General features: G+C 39.1%; 1 long non-coding RNA gene across 1 annotated transcript; it reads left to right on the forward strand.

Moving 5' to 3' along the window:
• The first annotated feature begins 1122 nt into the window (after positions 1–1122).
• Positions 1123–1714, forward strand: LOC114467829 (uncharacterized). Its single transcript, XR_003674575.1, has 3 exons — positions 1123–1228; positions 1350–1441; positions 1577–1714. It is a non-coding gene; the product is annotated as an uncharacterized LOC114467829 (long non-coding RNA).
• Positions 1715–22748: the final 21034 nt, after the last annotated feature.

Genomic DNA, 22748 nt, shown 5'->3' on the forward strand with positions numbered 1-22748 from the left:
TTGTGACAGAAGTGTGACTGAGTTCAGAAAAATTATTGTACCAACGTTTTTATTTAGATTTTTTACTTGTTCTTGCAGCTAAAATTCACCAGAATGCAGGAATTTGCATGTCTTTTGTTAAAACATTTCTGGGGGGAGGACCCCCATGACCTTTCCCCTCAATAGGAGAGGCTTTAACATGTAAATGAAAATGCTGTGAGCTACACATGTAAATCAGGGGAGCAGGGGAACTTCTACTGCTTTCAGTACAAACCACATCTTCATCACAGCTGTGAAGAGTTCAGCTCAGACGTGACCGATTAAGATCAAGGAGGGAAAGTGTTATTATATTAGATTTGTTTTTGGTCAGTGTGACTATTTTTCATGTGTATTAGTGTTTTTGTTCAATGCTAACAAGCATTGGTCTAATCTGAAGTCACATGTTCAAAACTCTGAACACGGTCTGCAAATCTCTCAGTCCATGTGGAATAAACTGTGACTCATTTTTCATTGTTTTCACACAAAACACATTCACTGACCACAGTCAACAACATTCATCAACTCTTTTCTCACTCACTAGTTTTTATTATTAATATTATAATTAGTTCACCTGTAAAACACTAAACGTTTACAGCACATTTTTAAAATGCTTCAAACCACATCAGCTAAATGAAATATATTGATTATAGTATTTTGTGTTTTATATAACTGAACCCTATAGATTATTTTTTATATTTTTTTGTGCAAAGATCTTATTTTGTATTAAAATACTGATGTACCTGACAATGTAATGCTCTTTGTTGTTAGTATTTAGTAGTTCAGTGAGCTCAGAGTGACTAGATGAGATTATTTGTTAGTGTTGTGGTTGAATGAGCTTCATTTGAGACGTGTATGAAGTGTTTTGTTGGTGAGAAACACTTTTGGAGATGAGAGTAACTGTTGAGCTGAGATGACTGATGGATATGCAGGCTGTGTTTAGAGTTTTGAACATGTGACTTCAGTTTCAACCAATACTTGTTAGCAATAATAGAGTGGAAGGGTCCCAACCCACAGGTTGAGAACCACTTGTGTATTGCATGTCGAAGAATCCATGTACTATGGCTAGATTGTAAGTCCAAGCATGTATTTATGTCTGTCCTCTACATTGCACACATTTGATCACCACTGTATTTATATCCATACAGGGCTTGGTCCGTCATACATATAGAAGCCTCACAGAGCTGCAATGGAAGGTCTAGCCAGAGGACAAGTATGTTTTTGGTCTTTTTCCCTCTGAATTGCCACATTTTGTGAAAATTACAAAACACAGTTAGTTGTAACATGTTTTGCTGAATGATGAGTATCTTCTACCTCCACCACCACCACCACAGATTCTGTTCTGATCACAATGAAAAAGTGACCATGGCTGTGATGGGGGCCATTTAAGATGCTGAGCCACACTGGGGCACAAGCCAAGTTAGAAGTAAGTCTGATCACATTCATCTGGGGACCTAATTTAATGTATTTGAGTCATCATTAGCCTTTTCAGATGCCTTAAAATAATACATTTAGTATGAATTCATGACATAGTATTTGTGTTGTCATTTTCATTCACTAGGAGCTGCAACATGGCTTTAGAATCCTACGAGGCCAGTGAGGAGCAGGACCTGAATGGGACCAAGGAGGATGTAAAGAGTAGGAAGACTCTTACCTCCAGGAGATCCAGTGTTATTGCCGTGCTGCTGCATTTATTGATCATGGTATTTATCAATCACCTGTAAACAAAGTGTATACAGGCTATTTCTAAAGTGACTCTTTAAGACATTTTAATTGCCTGCGACAAGCTGTTGAGCTGAGGTTAATGCATCAATAAACCAATTGGAACAACAATTAATAACAGCAATGGATTTGTTTCTGTTATCATTTATTGTCATAATTTAAGGACCCATAATTGTTTTGTTACATTGTGTTAGCCAAGAAATGTATGGGATTAAATATTTAAAGTGGGTCTTGTGTTCATGTTAGGACAGCTGAAATAAAAATGCTCAGGATACTGACCTCTCTTCACATTTGTCACACAGCTTTTCAAGGAATGGGTCAAAGTGGGACAGAGGATCCTCTCTCCAGAAGAATAAACTATTTATAAATCTGCCTCTACCAAAGCCACACAGCTGTCAGAGATGATGGAAAAAGCACTGGACAATAACAGAAAAAAAAGTGTTGAGCCAAGATCCACTCACTTATGCACAGACTCTGGACACTTTTCAAAAAGGCTCCGCCCTAATTCAGATAAAACATCTATCTATCTGCATGTGAGTGAGGTGGATGGAGACTCAGATAGAGATGTTTAAAATTTTGTTTGTGTGATACATGTGTGTGTGTGTTTCTTTTTCTAACTCATTCTAGTTTTATTGTGATAGAATAAAATGTTATGTGCACTAAGTGATTTTTGTTTTTAATATTTATCTTGATAGTCTCTATCTTCAATGTAGATCTGCCATTTATGATGAGACAATTGGTTCAGAGGGGAAAAGGTTTAAGTGGACCTAGTATAGAGTTAGGGACACTGCATTTAACTGTCCTGGGTATGGTGAGTCACCCTATGGGCCATGAATTGTATATCGGACTTCAGATATGACCGGGGAGAGTATCCGGGAAGAATTGAACTCCGTGATATGGCAAGTATAAAAGTGTTCCCATATTCGGAGTTTGACATGCTCCGAACATGACATCGACTTCAACTGCTGTTCAGAGAGTATCCCAGGTGGATATCATCGTATTTGACTCATATCTTGGAATATTCGGGGTTCAATTCTTGGGCTTTTTGCGCAGTGCAAACTGCAAAAACTCTTCACAGAGTGAAAACTCCTCAAAATTCTCACAGATAAAGTGAAAGGCCTCATACTTCAGTTGAAACAAAATGGGAATAAAACAGGCACTTCCCAATGCAGTTTTCTGGGCAGAGATGATCCTTAAGGAAGTCAAAGCATGTTTGTTCCAGACTCTTTACATTGAACTGATGTACTTCCATCATTAGATCAAAAATATAACTGTTGTCAGAGTGACAGAGATTAAGTAAATTCACTGAGTCCAAGGAGTTTGTAGGTTATTGTGTCTCTCTCTGAAGGTTGTCCTTCATTAAAAAATACTCAATGTGCTACTGAGTCCTTTGATGTGTGACCAGCTCCTGATGATGTCATCAGCAGAGTGTGTGATGATGTCACAGTGAAATTCACACTGACATTCACTTGCTGGCTCTTGATTAGTGGATGGCGTGACAGGTTCTGCATTCTTTTATGTGTGTGGGGGTCTAGAGAGGGAGGGTACTGGCTCCTGATTGGTGGATGGTGTTCTTTTTTTTTGTCCAGTAGCCAAATAGGGTGTGTTTCAGCTATGTATCCTCACGTGAACTTCAGGAAATGCTAATATTGTAGTTTATTATTAGTTTACACTGAGCCTACAGTTTGAAGCATGCAGACAGTTGAGATCAGATGTCTGCTGTAATGTTGTTTCTTGTTTGAACTGGGTGTGTTAATTAAAATGATCATGTGTAGGGTTTCCTTTGGTCATTCATTTCAACACAGTTTTGCATTGTACGGTACAATGAATGTACCTGTCTCTAAAAAGGACTTGGAGATAATACTCCTGTTTGACTTTTTACACCTTCATTTTAACAAACTACCAAACTGTGCAACATACGGGAAACCAAACAATTAAATGTTAACCTTGTAACGACTCATTTGTTCTCAGAGTCAAGGAGGAGTAACATGACCAGTTAGAATGGTGTAAAAACCAAACAACGTAGTTATTAATTTACCAAATGGAGCAATAAACCAAATTAAGTGGAAACAATGACAATACTTAAATTATTGTAATAATAAAAATGACACCTAGAAACTCAACTAAGAAATGTACAAAGTGCAAAGTACCACACAAACGGTCAAACAGAAACACACTGCAAAGTAAATTGGATTAAAATCAAAAGCTCTAACAATCAAAGGGGAGTTGGTTATGATCAAAGTAGTTAGTGTTACTGGATCCTCAGTGGAAACTGGTTCTGTCCTCACTGAACCACTGACACTCTGCAGTCAGTTAACAACAATCAGCACAAACATTAGGTTCACACTGTGTGACTTTATGACGGCAGGGGATCTAAAACTGTCGTACTCAAACAAGAATTCCCCCTCTACCTTGTCACCGAAGCTGGCTGCCTATCCTCTATTATTGTTCAATCAATCAATCAATCAATCTTTATTTGTATAGCGCCAAATCATAACCAATGGTATCTCAAGGCACTTTACAGTAGAGCAGTCTTAAGGACGGACTCTTCATTTTATGGATACACACATATGCATATATACGTATATACACATACATATGTATCCCACACCCAACATGAATTCATCATGGTGGCAAGGAAAACCTTCTGTTAAGCAGCAGGAACCTTGTGTGGATCCCATTCCTATGATGAACAGCCATCCACGTTATGCTGTGTTGGGTGTGTGCAGAGGAAAGGGTGGAGACAGAGTTGTTGAGACTCTGTAACTCCACACTGAGGATCCCACGGACCTGCAAGACAAAAGCCAGAAGGAGAACAGGAGCAAACACACAAGGGAAGAAGCAGACATAGAGGGAGTGTTAGAGAGAGGAATGGGACCCTCTCCGGTCCCTCTCTAGCCTAAATGACCTCTCTCTTAACGCCCTCTCCAACCTCTCTCCAACCGAGCATGCCAGACCCCCCCCCCCCACTGGCAGTCTATGCCTATTGCATCTTAATTATGAGCTATGAGCTGGTTCCTAACTGAAAGCTTTACCAAAGAGGAATGTTTTGAGCCTAACCTTAAAGGTAGAGAGGGTGTCTGCCCCCCGAACCGTGGTTGGTAGATGGTTCCAGAGAAGTGGGGCCTGATAACTGAAAGCTCTTCCTCCTATACTACTTCTAGAGACAAATGGAACAACGAGTAGTCCAGCATTTTGAGAGCGTAGTGTTCTGGGGGGATTGTATGGCACTACAAGCTCCTTGAGATAGACTGGTGCCTGTCCATTTAGGGCTTTATAAGTGAGAAGAAGAATCTTGAATTCTATTCTATATTTTATGGGAAGCCAATGCAGAGAGGCTAATACAGGAGTAATGTGATCTCTTCTCCTAGTTTTAGTCAGTACACGTGCTGCAGCATTTTGAACCAGCTGAAGTGTCTTAAGCGACTTGCTCGGGCAGCCTGCTAAAAGAGAATTACAATAATCCAGTCTAGAGGTAACAAAAGCATGGACTAGTTTTTCGGCGTCGCCCTGAGACAGGATAGATCTGATTTTAGCAACGTTACGGAGATGAAAGAAGGCAGTTCTTGAAGTTTGTTTTATGTGAGAGTTGAAGGATAAATCCTGATCAAATAGAACCCCAAGGTTTCTAACAGTTGTGCTCTGTTATCTAATAAAGAAAAGGACTAAGTGTACTTCCTCCTATTGGAAGTCTATCATATTTTAGGTTTATGAGTAGTCTCGCTATAGTTATGTGGGATTGATATTAGGACCCATCCAATATACGTCGAAGCTGGAAACAACTCTTTTTTACAACAGCATGAGTTAGCCCACCCCGGACACCCCTATTTAGAGGATACCAAGGGCAGGCTCACTTACCAGAGGCCTAGAAGTGTGTCCTCCACTCAGGCGCCGTCTCAGATGTGGGTGTTTGCAGGCGGTTGATTTAATCAAGTATGTTTCTTAATAGTTAATGAATTTTTATTATAGGTTTACAAAAAACAAAAGTCAATCATAAAAGTTTCAAAGTATGAAAGTCTTAAACTATCAGCCGATAGAGAAAGAAGGGGGTTTCATGAACAACTAGAATGTCCGCGTAAGAGAAGCCCCCGAACACAATATATCAGTGGTATATATAGCCTGAAGCATGGCGTGATAATATGTCATAATACATGATTTGACCACCTCAGCGAATAGAAAAATAGGACAAAAGTTCACACAGATGTCATGGCCCAGCTGGCGTAACAGATGTTCACAAAGGGTGGTTTCCACACTAGTTGTTGTTGTTTGTGGTTAACACTTGATACATAACAAGGCGTTGTCTTCCTGTTAAGTAAAGTGTGACTTCTTACACCTCGAGGTGAAAGTTTTAGCACCTTCTGTGGAAAACAGGTGTTGTTTTGGGTATCACTTAACAACATTTGCTTTGCAGCTGTGTCTTTACAAAAAGCTGTAAACAGGTGTGACATGTCAGAACAGGCTGTAATGGTTAAATAAGCATTTCTTTTGCAGAATAATGAATGAATGATTAATACACACCATACAACACACTGTCTCAATCATTTATTTATCCTCTTCTTTTTCTTCACCAACACACTCACTGTATTTATTTAGTCATTTCAGACACTTTTATTCATATATTTATTTCTTAATTATTTTAATGTATTATTATTATTAATACATTTAGTCCCCCAGGTCTAGAGCCTAAAGAAAGATGAAGATAGGCACCAGCAGCTGAAAAAGGAAATTAAATCAGACTAAACCTTTCCTGTTTCAGGTCAGTTAGGATTAGCAAAATTATTTCATTTGCTAAATGCCACAAAAATGAGAGAGAATTTCTTAGATAATATTGTATTACTTTCTCCGAGGTTATTAACCCCCTGGATGTAACTGGAACAGCTTTTAAATAAAAGAGAAAACACTTTTATTGCCATGTAAGTAAGTAAGTAAACTATATATATATATATATATATATATATATATATATATATATATATATATATATATATATATATATATATTCCCAGGGGGAAATTGCTTTTGTTACAGCCACAGAAAAAAAAATCACAAAGACGAAAGAAAGAATAAACAATAAATCAAGAAGTCTCCAACTTCTCCCAGTTGTTATCCATAAGTAGACGATCCATAAGCAGCTCTTGCTTGCTTTTGATATTGATCAACACATGAGTCTGAGTGTTCAGAGCCCTGCTACATCCTTCAGAAATCACTGGCAGCTTTTCCAAAACAGTTGTTAGCGTAAAACGGACTTTTCGATAGATTAAAAAGCCACCAGCTCCGATCAGCAGCATGCCTACTATCATTATTCCAATCATGTAGATGTCCTCCACGTCTTCCACAGAAAGAATGGACAGACACACAACTCGCCACTTGTTCCAAGGGTCAAGTGTGTATCCAGCCGCAAACGTCCCGCTTGGACATGCGGGTTCTCCACCCCCGGTTCTTTTCGTCTAAAAAAATCTGATCGATAGCACTGAGAGACCAACTAATTAATTCCATTATTCCGGTTTTGGATGAGTTACAGAGAGAGACTGTTTTTAGGCTCACAGGACCAGACAAAGCAGCAGCTGGGAGAGATAAGAGTGGAAGGGAGGGAGAAACAGAGAGTGTGACTGTCCTCGTCGAGAGAAGCAAGAAGAATAAAGCTCTTCTGATTCTGATTCTGAAATAAGTGTATAATTAAATAAAAGACTGTTAAAAAATAGGGATCAGATACACACACATTACAGTAGTAGAAAACAAAGTAGGATAGATAATAATAATAATAATAATAATAATAATAATAATAATAATACTTGGAACAGGAACCAGGCAGGAGGTCTTCCACAGCACACGGACCCTCTGCAGACTCAGGCTCATGGTGAAGATGTGCCGGAATATTCCACAGAGCTGTGAAGCACAAACCTTCAGTACTCTGGGGCAGACTCCATCAGGTCCTACAGCTTTTCCATAGTGGAGTTTGACCAATTGCCTTTTCACCTGGTCAGCTGTGATGTTTATTGTGAGGGGAGCAGGCAGTGTGGGGGGAGGGGTGTCGGTACAGTCCAAAGGTGTGTGGGTATTCAGGGAGCCAGAGCAGGAGGTGAGAGGATGGTTCACACAGGGGTGAGAAAGGTTAAGAGGAGGGGGGATGATTGTCTTTCAGTGCAGACACCGAATATTAGGCTGAATATATATAAATATATATAGCCTCCATACTCTCCCAACAACATATATCTCATGACACGGCAGAGCATCCATTGTTTGTGTTGGAAACACAGAAACATGGAGAAAATGACAACAACAACAACAACAACAACAACTCAGAACATCCTCAGTGAGGAGCATCCAGAAAGCCAATCCTTCCTTTTGTTCCATTCACTGTAGAAAGTACCAACAATGTTCTGACCTTACCTTTGCTGAAGGTCTGGTAGCTCAGGTGTTGGTCTCCATCTTTTAAAAACTGTTGTTTTTCCTCAAAAGAAAGTTTAGCGCTGTCATCCTGACTGTAGTGTTGTCCCGCCCACTAGCTAGAGAATGTAGCAGCAGCCACGCTGGATCAATTCACTAATGCACTGTGAACTTACGCATAGCATTTAGCATAGCGCGGTTACGTCCAAAGGCAGCGTAGAGATCTGCCTTTGGACGTAAATGGTTTTTATCTTGGGGAACTGACTGAGCATGTGCAAACACATAAAAACATGCTATGGGAACATAGGCAGAGCAGCAATGTGCTTTTGGAAGAGGGCGTGTCCTCCTCCTGCCTCACAGCAGGGTCAGACTGTGCAGCCGTACCAGGAAATATGGATTTTTAGTCATTTGGGCTATGAAACACATAAAATCCGGACACTTTCAAACTTAGAGGTACTGTATGGTATAGGAAATTGAGAAATAAATAATTTATGATTATATTAAAGCAAATAATCAAAATATCAATTCGCCCTTGGGTAGGCACTGCCTACCTTGCCTACCTTGACTGCATGTCACTGAGTTTTTCACAGACATATAGTCACAAAGTGCTTCCCAAAGATAAAAGACACATTCAAATACAAGAAAATACCATCAATATGGCAGATCAGACTGAGTTGGTAAGACTCGGACCCTTTCTTAAAAAAGTAAGTCTTTAAGCACTTTTTAGAAGAATCTACAGAGAGGAAGGAGAGAGGAAGACCACTGCTCCTCCATGGTGGGTTACAGTGCTGCCCCTAACCTCTCTGGTGCCCTAGGCCAGATTTTCTTATCGTGCCCCCTTATATGCCTTTTTTTTTCTTCTATTCCAAGTAATTGATTATTACATGATTGTTATAATATTATTATCAGAATCATTTCTAACACTTGCATAGTGGTCTTCACCATATCCACAAAGATGCTTTACATAAGGAGAAAACATGAGCAAAATTACTTTTTTGACATTTTATTTAATTTTGATGAAAGTGTTTCACATGCACATATAAAAGAACATAAACAAGTAAATAAAAGCCAATTTAAATATCTTAGTAACAGGTTAAAAATAAAAATGATTAACATTATTAGAGTAAGGCTTTGCACAAAAACAAGATACAAATAAATGATAGATAGTGGTGGGTTGGCTCATCAAGTATTCTTTTTAATCTAAATACTTATTTTACTATTGATATTCACATTTTGTGAAAAGCTGCAAAACATCCAGATTTAACATATTACTGAAATTGTAGAAATTAACACACATTAATTTAAATAGTTGCAGTTCACAGAGGTATTGCACAAAGAAACTATTTATTAAATGTTGTATGTTTTTCAAATCCACAAATATACACAATAAAACACAATTGAAAGTTGTGGATATGTGTGTATTTATCATGAAGTATCATGTGTAAATCTTCAATTGTGATTGTGAATTGTGTAAAGTAAAATATACAGCTGTTGCCATGCAACCAATGTTTTTGTTAAGCTAGTATTTTATCTGTTTCTGTTTAGCACTAGCTGCTAACATGTCTTAGCATAGTCGCTCTGCTAACTTGTTTGATAAAACAAGACAATTTATTAATCCATGATAGTCAAACACTGACTTACCTCTGGCTTTTCCACATTTTCCTCTTCTTCTTTCATTAGTTTGGTTGTTTAGACATGACGTCACTGCTGCAGCAGTAAACAGTAAACATCTGGTCCAGCTTTTATTTTAATTCAAACTAGACTAACTAATTATTAATAATACTATCAAATTAAGTATACTAATATCAGCACTTTGATTGTCTAATTGCTCGGCGCCCCCTAGCATTTAGCTATACTGCCTATGTCACGGGTATGAATTAATCTGGTGGGTTAAATCACGATTTTTTCAACATCAGGGTAGTGACCCCATGTGGGTCACCTGAAAATAAAATGGAGTCACCTGAAATGTCTAGTAATAATAAAAAAAAAATAATTAAAATGTTTAAAATGATTTTTTTCAATTTTATTTTAATTAAATATATATATATATATATAAATAAAAAAAAATTTGAATAAATTAAAACATGTAATAATAATAATTAATTTAAAAAAGAATTCATACCTTGGCAGCCCACTGCCCCTCCGGGTCGTGACTCCGTGTAGGGTCACTTGGAAATAAAATGGAGTCAGATGAAATGTCTAGTGATAATGAAAATAAAAAAAAAAAAACTCATTGAAATGACACTTTTACTTTCTAAATTGTTAAAAAAAAAAAAAAATTTAAATGCAAATACACATTTTTTACATGAATAAATAAATATGTGTTTTTTAGATATATAAAAAAGATATTTTTTTAATTAAAAGAAGTAATTTTTGAATAATTAAAAAAAATATTTGTAACAAAATTATTATTTTTTTTTTATTTATCTATTTTGCGCAATTAAAAAAATCAATATATAATATCTGTCAGAAAGTCTTTTATGTTTACAGTTAATTTATTCTGAAACTGCTTGGTTGTTATGTCATTTTCTTTCTGAATGCATCCATTCTCAGTACTAACACTACATTCTAAGGGATGAGGGCTCTCTGTGTGTGTGACTAAGTTAAAGTAAGTTTTATTGTTTATTAAGACTCAAATATTATCATCTGACTTGTTTAGACATTGTTTACTCCCACTTGCTTTGCTTTCCTGTATCTTATGTATTATGTTAGAATATTTTCTAGGTGTATTTTAGGTATTAATAGGTCACGTGACTGTGTTATAAGCTGTGGTAAACTGTGAAATGTGTAGCTAACTTTATTCAGCTTTAAACTGTATTCCTGTGTGTTATATTGAGGTTTACACATCTTTTATTTGTACTGATAGATTTCATTTAGCTTCTGCATCACGTCAGACGCACCTAGATGTAATTAATACTCTCTGCTCATGCGCACTTCAGGTGATTGGTCCATGTGGTGCAGTCGCGCCTGCCTCCACTAGAGGGAGACAAAAACCACTGAATCATCTAGAATCCTTTCATTATCCATTAACCCTTTACATACCTGCACATTGGCTGTTTTGCTGCTTATTTGGGTTTTTTGACTGAGTTAATATATTTTGGTGGTTTAATTCATTCTTTATTCTTGAAATATATATTTTTATATATCTGTACAATATTAATGGTGTTAATATTATTATGTGTATATGATTGGTAATATTAATAATATTATTATTTGTACATTATTAATAATGTCATCTTATTATTTGTGTCCTTTAAAGAACCAAACACATACCCACAATTCTTTGTACCCTCACCATCATCCCTGCCTGTTAACCAACTTCAATAATAAATACACTGGTAACATCTTCTCCGTGCCCTTCTCTCTGACCAGTATTATCCCCTTCAGAGTGTCCCACTCTATCACAATCTCAGAAATACATATACAGTTCAGGAAGAGGCAGAAAAACCTTAATTAATTATATAATTATACATATTGTTTTTTTTTTTTTTTACATAAAAACACCTCACACACAATGTCAAACAACTGTATTCTATACTTTCACTTTGTCAAATATAAATCTATATAAAATGCAGTATATAAATATCTGAGCCTGCACTTATTGTTACTTTGTGCACTGATACTGGCTACTCTGTATCTGTAAAACAAACATGATCAAAACACTAATTTTAGAGAAAAAAGTCTATAAATGTGTGATATAAAATGTGAACCAGTCACTGAGCTGTCAGTTCATTGATGTGACTTTATTTTATGACTGTGTAGTTGGTTAATCATGACCTTGTAACTTTTACAACTTAAACTACCTCTTTTTTTCACTTTAGAATGACATTGCAGGATTTGATCCATAGTGACGCTCTTCAACGGCCTGCAGCCTATGAAGGTGAAGATCCTAAAGGTAAAGGCCCAGACAGCTAAATATGTTGAATTAGGGTCAAAAAGGTAGATTTTTGGTTAAGGTCGACGATTGGTGGTGAATCAACCATCAAACAATCATCAAATTCTAGCCAATAACCAATGTTGAAAAGATGTCATTGAATCAATGTTGTTTTGTGTTTGAATTTTAATGATTGAAATGCCAACGTCTAATCAATGTTGACTCGGCGTATGCTGTTTGTCGGTGTAGTTTGTCACACACACACACACGCATTCTGGGTAAATTCTGAATTAGAAAAGTAGTTTTTTTAATGAGTAAACCAATATGATAGTCAGTGAGTGTGTGAGCTGATGGTCTCCTTTAAAGCTCCTCCTCCTGTAATCATGTGACATTATCACCATAGCAACAGGCTTCACTTGTCGTATGTGTTCATGGGTCAAGGTTGGTCCAGGTGAGACTTTATGAAATTCAACAACTGCCTCTCAGTTCAACAGTTTGACCTGTGCATATGAATGTATTTAGCATGGCCACCACTTAAACACTTCTGGGGCTAAAGTAACGGTGGATAGGAAAGGAGGTACACTGTAAAAAATAAAGTACATTTACAGGAAATGTTCTGTCATTTTTGACAGATTTCACCAGTTTGACAATAAAACAATGAAATGCTAGTAGATTTACATATATTTTCAGTCGTTTTATGTTTAAAATTACAGTTAATTAACCATTTTGTAAGATTACATTAACATTATGTTTTTAATGACATTTTAGCTGTAATTTTACATACAATTTTCTATATTTTTTTTACAGGTTTATGACCATTTTCCTCAAGACATGTAAATAAATAAATGTAACTTAACAGTAACCAGAAGTAATTTAAAGATTTACCTTTAGAATTACAAGTATCTAACATAATATGTAAAACTCCAGAAATCTTTTAATCCAAGGTGAGTACCCTCAGAAACACAACACCCAGACAATGGGGATAATCAAACGCTGATTGTAAAACAGAAACAAAAAAGACCTCAACCATTGTTTATTAATTTTGTCAATTAATTTTTGTTACTAAAACTCAACATTATTTTGCTATTTAATTCCCTGTGAGTGTGTGGTTTATTTTCTGGTATTTTAAAGTTTACATTGAGATATAAAGGTTGATAAGTTACTATACATTTTTCTAGAAGTAAAAAAAGAAACAGTATATTTACCTGTTTTCATTTACTGAGAAGAGTCACCATCGTTAAAAGTTATTTAGCATCTCTAGGACTATTTCTGTATTTCTGTTTCTCCTGTTTACCATTTTTATTCATTACCAAGTAAGAGTATCCAGGACCCCGCCCATTGTCTACCACCACCTTAAATAGTATTAAAACCGGGACTTCCGGGTTTGCACCTATGGAGTAGTCACGTTTGTGTATGCTCCCGAACTTTTATAACTTCTACATGGTTAGTCACCAACTTTGACTTTATTTTCGGTCAGTTTTGCCCCTGTTGGAGTGATTTGTGCCTACTATTTTGGAAATGTCGAGAAAGGGGAAGAGGGAAGATCAGGAACAACGAGAGGACTTGGTTAGCATTACTAGCACAATTACCGCATTGCTAACAACGAAGCTAGCGGAGCATAAAGCTGAACTTCTGACGGAGATTAAAGACACCTACGCGAGGTATGAGGCCAAGCTAGATAGTGTTCAAACAACCGTCGATGACCACAAACAGCGTATTTCTAGCCTGGAGCTGTTCGCTAACGCCACCAGTGCAGATCTTACGGGTGCCCAGGCTACGCTAAATGCGCTGGTAGCCGAGAATGCTAAACTAAAAGCCACAGTGATGGACCTCGAAGGCCGAAGCCGGAGGAACAACGTTCGGATACTGGGTCTCCCAGAAAACATCGAGAGGTCTACCAAGCCGACAGATTTCTTCTCACAGCTGCTTTTTGATATGCTTGGTGTCTTTAGCCCGCGGGACGTTATAACGGTAGAGGTTCTAAAACTGTTTTACTCTAACAAGAATTCCCCCTCTACCTGGTCACCGGTGCTGGCTGCCTATTCTCTATTAACGTTGTCTAATAAAGAAGAGGACTATATGCACTTCCTCCTATTGGAAGTCGAGTAGTCTCACTCTAGTTTTGTGTGGGATTGACCTTAGGACCCATCCAATATGGATCGAAGCTGGAAACAACTCTTTTTTACAACAGCATGAGGTAGCCCACCCTGGGCACCCTTGTGTGCAGGATGCCAAGGGCGGACGCACTTACCAAAGGCCTAGAGGTGTGTCTTCCAACCAAGTGCCGTCTCAGATGTGGATGTGTGCAGGCGGTTGATTTAATCAAGTAGGCTTCTTAATAGTTGATGGTTTTTTATTATAGGTTTACAAAAATCAAAAGTCAATTAAAAGTTTCAAAGTATCAAAGTCTTAAACTATCAGCCGATAGAGAAAGAAAGGGATCTTCATGAGCAACTAGAATGCTCTTTTTAAGAGAAGACCCCGAACACAGAAAATACAGCTGTTTATATAGCCCTAAGCATGGCGTGATAATAATGTCATATTCATGTTCCAACCACTTCAAGCAAAAGTACAAAAGGTCATACATAGGTCAAGGCCCAGATGGCATAACAGATTTTTATATGGTCTTCAGCTTTTTCCACCGAGGATGGTTTCCACACTGGTTCTTCATCGTTATCTATGGTTAACACATGATACATCACTAGGCGTTGGTTTCCTGTTATGCATCCTGTTATGCTCTAAGTGAGTTGCAGGCTTCCTGTTATTCTCTAAGTGTGACTTATCACACCTCGAGGTGTTAACTCTATTTTTCAGTGGAAAACATGTGGTTATCTTTCGGTCATGACCTCTCAAAAATGCAGCAAACAAGTGTGACATGTCAGAACAGGCAAATAGCTATAATGGTTAAATAAGCATTTCTTTTGCAAGTTGATGAATGAATGATTAATACACACCATACAACACTTGGCATCGACATTTTGTCATCACCACCAGAGCTGGATAGGGCTCATCGCACGCTCACTGCTAAGCCAGGCCCCTCTGACAGGCCCCGGCCTGTTCTCGTTTGTTTCCATAACTTCCAAGCTCGGGAACTTGTGGTGCAAGGAGCTCACAGGCTGAGGGTCAAGCTGAAGTACAAAGACGTCCCTATCCATATTGTGGAGGACTACCCCCCTGCGGTTCTGGAGCAGCGCGCCCCGTACCGAGGCGTCATGAAGCGGCTGTACGAGTTAGGTCTCAAGCCTGCCCTGCAGTACCCAGCTAGGCTATCTGTCGTACTCCAAGACGGGACAACGCAAGAGAACGACAGGATGCGGGACCACCGGTAGACAATTGACTTGTACCTTGTTTTTCCTGGTCACCGTGAGCATATTAGCCCTTTTCTTTAGCTTGCGACTGTTAGCCTCAATGCTACCTGGCTGCTATATTTTTAGCAATGTGACTCACTCGAGGAAAGTTTGACTTTTTACAGCATAGTTGTCATTCCTCAGCTGGCTTCTATCTACCTTCTCGTTTAATATGTTGTAGCTATGTTTAAAGTATTTGCATTTTTGTCTTTATTTTTTTCTACTTCTGGGGCTACAAACAGCGACGTTCCTTTAAGTTATTGAAAGACCTCTCTTTCTTCAGTCCTCACTATTTTATTTACAATTGTTGATGGACCTTTAATTGGGGCAAAGCTTTTTTTTTTTTTTTTTTTTTTTGGTGAAGTTACCATAATTCCAATGCCTTACAATCGGGGAGTTGTGACTTTTCATTCAAACTGGAAGTTCTACTGTTGGTGTTGTTTACACCTTTGTGCAATGGACACATTATCTATTTGACGCATGGGAGTGTTTTAGGCCAAGGGAGTTCGAGTTCTTGTTCTTTGTTGTGTGGTATGTATGTGTGTATGCTTGAGTTTCCCCTGGGGGTTTTTTTTTTTTTTTTTTTCTCAGTCCCTCTCTATTTGAATGATGCTTTACACATTTTATTACTTGTCACCTTTGCTCTCATCTTCAGGTGCCAGTTTTATTCCTCATGTGCTCAGAATTCCAGCTGTGCCCACCTGTGTCATATCAACAAAATTCTATCGCTGAGGTATGACCTCTACCCACACTGCTCTTAGGTTTGTATCATGGAATGTGAGGGGGCTGGGGACTGCTACAAAGTTGGGGCGAGTAATGGCGCACTTGAATCAGCTTAGAGTTGACATATGTTTTATTCAAGAGACTCACATGCTCGATAAAGAAGTCACGAGGTTTAGGAGGAACTGGGTTGGGGCGGTGTACCACTCCACGTTTAATAGTAAAGCAAGGGGTGTTGCTATACTTATTAGAAAAGGTATTCCATTTGTGATGAATAACTCTGTTACCGATTCCAATGGCAGATATGTTATGATTTCTGGAATGCTTCAGGGTACACCTCTTTTATTAGTATGTGTGTACGGCCCTAATTGGGACAACAGCTCCTTCATTACAAACATTTTTGCTGCTTTCCCAAATATTCAAAACCATTATATAATTATGGGGGGTGACTTTAACCTTGTTCAGGACCCGGAGCTGGATCGTTCTTCTAACAAAACAGTTCCACTCACGCGGTCAGCAAGGACCCTGTCCACACTCTCTCAGCAATATGGCCTTACTGATCCTTGGAGAACACATTTTCCAAGCGTTAGAAGCTTCTCATTCCTTTCTCATGTTCATCACACATACTCGCGAATTGATTTTTTTCTTTTAGATGTTCGGCTGCTCTCGAGGGTTGTCTCTGTGGATTATCAGAGTATTGCAGTATCTGATCATGCACCAACGTCTCTTGATTTGGCCTTGCTTGTTCGAGTTGGTTCGCCCAGGGTGTGGAGGTTCAATTCTGTGCTCTTGGCAGAGGAATGTTATAGACAATTCATACAGTCCCAAATTTCTCTATTTATGGATGTTAATGATTCACCTGATATAAGTAGGGGCATTCTCTGGGAAGCATCTAAAGCTTATATCAGAGGTCAGCTCATCTCATTTGTTTCTAGTAGGAAAAAAGAGGAGACTTCTACCATTTCTGGTCTTCTAAGGGATCTTAAGGAGGTTGACGAATTATATGCTATTAATCCTGATCCTTCTCTCTACAAAAGACGTGTTACTCTACAGATGGATTTTGACCTTGCCTCTACCACAAAGGTCAGAACTCTGCTCCTGAAATCCAGACAATGCTTTTATGAATCTGGTGATAAGGCAGGGAAGCTTCTTTCGCATCAGGCCAGGGCTGAGGCTTCTGCTAGACTCATCCCAATGATTAAGTCTACCTCTGGGGTAACCATAACAGATCCAAATGAGATAAACAAAACCTTCGCAGAGTTTTATGCTGCTCTTTATACTTCAGATGCTCCTCTTTCGCCTGTATTGGACGGGATTGACTTTCCTCATGTTGAAATTGTTAAAGCAGAGATTTTAGGTGCCCCAGTCACCTTGGCGGAGGTTCAGGGGGCAATTGGTGCACTCCAGAGTGGCAAGTCCCCTGGACCCGATGGCTTCACGGTTGAATATTATAAGGCTTTTTCATCCTCACTTTGTCCCATTCTGAGAGACATGTATAATGAGGCCTTTGCCCTTGGCCGTCTCCCAGGCACCTTGTCGGAGGCCACTACAGTATCTCATTGCTTCTCAAGAAGGACAATGACCCCCTGCTTTGCGGCAGTTACAGGCCAATATCTCTTCTAAATGTCGACTTTAAAATTCTTTCAAAGATTCTTGCCTCTCGTCTGCAGTGCGTTTTACCACCTATTATTGCACCAGACCAGACTGGCTTTATGCCGGGTCGGCACTCGTCATCCAATACCAGACGCCTTCTTAACATCATTACCTCTAAAAGTTCCTTGGTACCGGAGGTGGTGGTCTCACTTGACGCAGAGAAGGCCTTTGATAGGGTTGAATGGGGCTTTTTGTTTGGGGTGCTGTCCAGATTTGGGCTGGGTGAAGCGTTCCTTGACTGGGTCAAACTTCTTTATTCTTCCCCGAGGGCGTCTGTTAGGACGGGTGATACACTATCTCGTTATTTCTCTTTACATCGTGGCACTAGGCAAGGTTGCCCACTTTCCCCTTTGTTATTTGTTTTGGTGATAGAACCCCTAGCCCTTTGGCTACGTTCAGAGGCTAACTTTAAAGGCATCACGCGTGCGGATACAGTGCATAAGGTTTCGTTGTACGCAGACGATCTTCTTCTTTACGTCTCAGACCCTGCCTCCTCTTTTCCTAAAATTTTTAACATTCTAAATGACTATGGTAGTGTGTCTGGTTACAAACTTAACTATCAAAAGAGTGAGTTGTTCCCCATCAACGATCCTGCCAAGAAGGTCTCTACTTCCATATCGCCATTTAAATTTTCAATTGCTGGCTTTCGATATTTGGGTATCCACATTTCTCATTTTCTTTCAGACCTATATCGCAATAATTTCGGTCCTCTGATCGACAAAACTGAGGGGGACTTTGACCGCTGGTCGGCATTGCCCCTCTCACTCATTGGTCGGATAAGTCTGGTTAAGATGGTGATTCTTCCGAGGTTTTTATATCTGTTTCAGCACCTTCCCGTGTTTCTTAGCAAGTCTTTTTTTGACAAGTTGGACAAGCTGATTTCAACGTTCCTATGGGCCGGCAAACCACCCAGAATTCGTAAATCGGTTTTGCAGTCCCCTAGGGACAAAGGTGGGTTTGCCTTGCCAGTTTTCAGGTTTTATTATTGGTCAGCTAACATACAGAAGTTTCTGTTTTGGATGCGCGAGGAGCCGGATTTGCTGCCGTGTTGGGTACAGTTGGAAAGGAAACTGTCTCCATTCTCACTGCGTTCGCTTTTATGCTCACAACTCCCACTTCCACTCTCGCGCCTAGTAGGTTGCCCTGTAGTGTTGACCTCGTTAAAGATTTGGAATCAGTACAGAAAACAACTTGGGCTCTCAGGCCCTTCGACTTTGACCTCTGTCTACAAGAACTGTGTCTTCGAACCATCCAGAACTGATCCAGTGTTCCGGGTCTGGTTTAATAATGGGATAAAGTCAGTCAAAGATTTGTATACAGACGATGTGTTTTCTTCATTTGAACAGCTTTCCACTAAATTTAGCCTCCCAAGGCATCATCTTTTCCGTTTTTTTCAGGTTAGGAACTTTGTTAAAAAACTTTTTCCTCACTTCCCAAGTCGTCCTCCCGAAACCTCAATAGACACTGTTTTGTGTGTAGACCCTGTGGTTAAGGGATGCATCTCTGTTCTGTACAAGTCTATTTGGTTAGCATCCTCGTCATCCCTTACGGCCATTAAGAATGTATGGGAGGAAAGCCTTAATGTAAGACTGACTGAAGAACAATGGAACTCCGCTCTGTCTCTTATTCACGCATCTTCCATTTGTGCCCGTCACAGACTTATACAATGTAAGGTTTTTTTCAGGGTCCACTACACTAATGCTAGACTGTCCAAAATGTATTCGTCTGTAAGCGATTCCTGTGGCAGGTGTAATCTGTCCCCAGCAAATCACGTGCACATGTTCTGGTCATGTCCCAAACTGGGACCGTTCTGGGCTTATATCTTTGAAACACTGAGTAGAGCCTATGGCTGCGTTATCGCTCCAAACTCTCTGTCTGCAATTTTTGGTATTTCTCCAAATGCGCAGCTACCTAGAACATCTAAACGAGCCCTGGCATTTACAACTCTCCTGGCCCGTAAAATAATTTTGCTTCTCTGGAGGCTCCCCCGTCCCCCCTCACATATCCGGTGGGTCAAAGAGGTACTGTATAACCTGAAGCTTGAGAAGCTGAGGTGTTCACTCAATGGCTCTGTGAAAACATTTCATGACACATGGGATTCTTTTGTGCAATATATCGACTCTCTAGATATTCCTTTTGGTCCGGAGGATGAGTAATAAGCTTGTCTATCTAAATTTTCTCTTTAATGGCCCCACCCAGGGCCTCTTATCTGGCCCTGGGTGGGGTGGAGGGTGGGGTGGTAGACATACAACTGTTTATTTGAAAATGTGACTCGCAGTATTTAACCACCGCTGTATGTTGGGTTCTGTGTGATAAAAATTCAATAAATAAAGTTGGAAAAAAAATAGTATTAAAACCGTGCTCACCTGGGACGGATGTTACTTAAAGTTTTACAAGTAGTGATATGATACTGTACTTTTTCAGTAACAGTCATGTTTTGATAGTGAAATTTAGTGAAATGTAACTGTTTCTACAGGGATGGTGGGGTACAGCTTAGAGCAGTACAACAGTCCCCCTGGTGTCCCACAACGTGCACTAAATGGTATTGTATTCCTCACTAAGAAACCCAATTTACTACATACATGTAAAGTCATCTATTTAAAGATGAATTAAATCACACTGGTCATGTTTTTTGTTTTTTGCATTTGTTTTTCCCTCTAGACTTCAGAAGGAACAACGCCAACCATTAAGATCCAATGCATTCACTGCCTAATCATGGTTGCTATGGTAAGTGAACATTTAACATTTTCTGATGTGTATGTGTGAAAGGTTGGATCTCTATTTGGATGATGATCATTGCTCACTTCTTTGTTCACTCCAGCTCTTTGATTGAATACTTTATCAACAGTTTGTACAGTTACACAATATTGCTTTAAAGCCAAGCATAACACAAAAATCTCAGAGACTTGTTTCCATTGTGGTCCTGTGTATTCCATTCATCTGAGCTCTCTCCTGATTGGATACTGAAAATTCCCTTTGTGTTAAAAAGCTGTAGAGAACAAACTGTTGAACAAATATTAACATTACTAAAATAAAATCCCTGTCAGATATACACACACGCACACCTAACCTTTCAAAATGTCCACAACGATTAAGTTGCATGAATGTTTGTTCAAATATACCGTTGACATATTGACATGATCAAAAATGTGGTTAAACATAATGACTGGCATGAACATGTATGAACACTATATGGGCTGGAATATAATGACATCCATAAAGTGTAAAAACAAGTTGTTTGCTCTGTGATGATAAAATAAATGATGTCATGCAGTTTCTAACGCAGTGCCTTCATTTTCTTCTCTCTGATTTAAATTGTTCATCTGGCTTTGGTAGGTAGATAACCTGATTAATAACCTGCTATGACCAACGCCCTGACCAGTCGGTTCAACTGGGCTGGAAATAAAGACAAGCGTTGTTCAGAAAGCAAGAAGACATTGAAGGACACAACACTACAAGACTGTATGTTTGGTGAGCTTCCTCCTCTGTAAACCACTTCATAGGTTCAGTTTAGGGAGTGAGGCATGACTGCTGGTGATTCAGAATAGAATTATGCTCTTAGTGTGCCATATAGTACACAATTCTAATCCAACTCTTATAATGTATTGCATCTTCAGCTCTTTCATGTCTCTTCTGTTTAAAAAGTTTAAAAAAGTGTTATGTTGTAATAAAGTGATGGTGAAAGTGCACGCTATAAGAGATAAACAAAGAACAATGTAATTGGTGAGCTTTAGAGGTGCATGGATACACATTGCCTGTAGATGGAGTCAGGCTAGACTTTTGCTCCTCTTTCCAGTTCAGTCTAACTGGATGCTGACTGTAGCTTTAGTTAATAATCACACCCGTGTGAAGTGAGGGGCGCTGTCATCATCATACATCAGCAAACATCATCTCGTTCTGGCTAATCACAATTTGTGTCCTCACTGTTGTCATCAATGTTTGTGGTACGCAATGTTTGTTTGTACAAACACTCAAATTTGTCCATTCATTGTCTGCAGGAATGTATTGTTTGTGTGGGACAGTTTGTGCACACACACCAAAAGCTGGACATGGGGGGGGGGGGGGGGGGGGATAGTGTCCCTCAAAAAAGGGGGGGGGGGTAATAAGAAATCATATCATATATACAGTAGTCCCTTGCTATATCGCAGTTCACCTTCCGTGGCCTCAGTGTTTTGCAGATTTTATTTACAGTGAAATTTTGGATGTATTTTTTTTACAGCGTATGAACGCACATTGTGTTCTGCGTCCTGATTGGCTAATGCTGCGTTCACCCACCAGTGACATCCAACTGGGTGAGTTTCACTGTCTGCTGTAGTGAGGAGCTACGCTCCTTTTTCTCCTCTCATAAACATAAACCACCAGTGAAAAAAGCCGGTGTGATTAGCGGCTAATGCTAACCTAGCTCAGTGCTACTACCACCTCCTCACTGATTCTCCTCCACACCTAATCCTTCATAGGCCTGGTTATAAGGGGCGTGTCCTACAGCTCCAGGTGGTCACACACAGCTTCTACTCCATGGTTGAATGGGTGAACAGACCGATGTCCATGTTAACTGTCTGACGCCATCGTCAACAGACGTTTGGCATCAATGTCTGATCACTAGCAGTGTGACTCTGAAGTGCTGTATGTCTAAAAACAAGTTTATGTTTTAAAATCTAAGAAGGTTTGAACTTTGAGAGAGTTTAAACAAGATGTTCATTCCTGTCTGAGAAAAGTGTATAAAGTGTGTGGTGAGGGGTTGTATAATAATAGTAAAAAATAAAGCTGACTACTTCATAGATTTTGCCTATTGCAAATTATTTTTAGAATGGTAAAAAAAACACCATATAAGGGGGCGCCAAAAGAAAATCACAAAAAAATGGAAGATCATAATTACTTAACAATCAAGTGGTTACACACAACAGCCTTCAGTAATTGCTAAGACAGGCAACAAATTAAAACCTACAGAATCAATGCAAGTAAGTCTTAATAAACATCATTACATACTATCTACTCAACTTAGTGCAGTCCATAATAAACAGACTTTTTTT

This window comes from Gouania willdenowi, chromosome 8, assembly GCF_900634775.1.
Source record: "Gouania willdenowi chromosome 8, fGouWil2.1, whole genome shotgun sequence".
Lineage (NCBI taxonomy): Eukaryota > Metazoa > Chordata > Actinopteri > Blenniiformes > Gobiesocidae > Gouania > Gouania willdenowi.